The sequence below is a fragment of the Diachasma alloeum genome, unplaced genomic scaffold, assembly GCF_001412515.2.
Source record: "Diachasma alloeum isolate Michigan unplaced genomic scaffold, Dall2.0 Dall_scaffold_00278, whole genome shotgun sequence".
Taxonomy (NCBI): domain Eukaryota; kingdom Metazoa; phylum Arthropoda; class Insecta; order Hymenoptera; family Braconidae; genus Diachasma; species Diachasma alloeum.
The window spans coordinates 206,673-207,953 of NW_021680417.1; positions in this window are offsets into that span (position 1 = coordinate 206,673).

The window sequence follows — 1,281 nt, forward strand, 5'->3', positions numbered from 1 at the left end:
CATTTTTTTACGATTACACCCTTAACATTTTACCCTCAAGTTTCCACCCTTAACATTCAACCCTCAGAATGTCAGCCTTATAATTTTTTCGCCCCTTTCCATTATTGCGATTTGACCCTTACAATTTTACTCTTCAGATTTTACCCTTATGATTCCACCCCTATGATTCCATTCTCATCATCTCACCCTTACGGCTTAACCCTTACAGTTATACCAACGGCTGGAGCTCAATGACCAAGCTCCGGGCCACCGCTGGCTGAGGCTTGGTTATCGAGGTCCGGCATGCCAATGTCCGGCCAAGGCAGGGCCAGATCTGTCAACCAAGGCTCGGTTACCCGCCCTTCTCCCGAGACTCAAGCCCTGGTCCCCAGGGATGGCCGAACCTCGGTCCAAGCCTGGGCGCCCAGACTTGGCAAGCCCAGGCTTGTGCCAGGCTTGGCCCGTTTCTACAACACTGGCATTTCGTACGTGGGCGGCGCCAGTCGCAAGCCAGTATAGATTTTTTTCCTCGTTGAACCTGTTACGAATGCTGAAGAGTAATATTGAATTACTTGTATTTCAATCACCCATATTATATTCATGTAATTCAGTAATGTTAAATTGAACCTGGCCAACGACTGGCAACCAACGTTGGGTCGAGATCGGCGTCCAGACCTGGCCCGATGTTATCATCCCAGGTTTTAACCAAGTCCGGCGGGGTCCCGGTTGAGGACCGGACCCCGAAGTTCGGCAGCCCGGGCACCGGGCTTCGAACAAGCTCGGCCCGTTCGATTTTTCCTAGGTGGGATATCTACGGTAAAAATCGGCCCAACGCACCCCACTGCTCATTTTATATCCACGGTAGAAATTACCGTATATCCACGGTAAAATATCCCCTGTATCCACTGTAAAATTTACCGTGGACCGTGTGAATAGACACTGCCAACTTTTCTACCGCATATGATTACAGAACTCGCCTTCAATAAAAATTCCTCACGGCCTAGTGTTCAAATGGAATATTTTCAAGTTATGTTTTTTTGAAAAGAAAAATTCGTTTTTCACCCCTGAAAGTTATTTTTCAAATTCAAAAGTTTAGAAACGGACATTTCTCAGCCTTTTGAGAATATATTTTTTTGTGTCGCGGAACCTGAAATAGTATATTTCATGCCCGAGCCTTCGAAAAGAGATCATTCCCCCACGTGCAAGATTGTCTTCCGAGCCGAAGGCGAGCAAATTTAAGTAGAGCAAAATCTAAGCAAATCTAAGTAGCAATGGTTGGCCCTTAGACCCGTTTTCATGGCA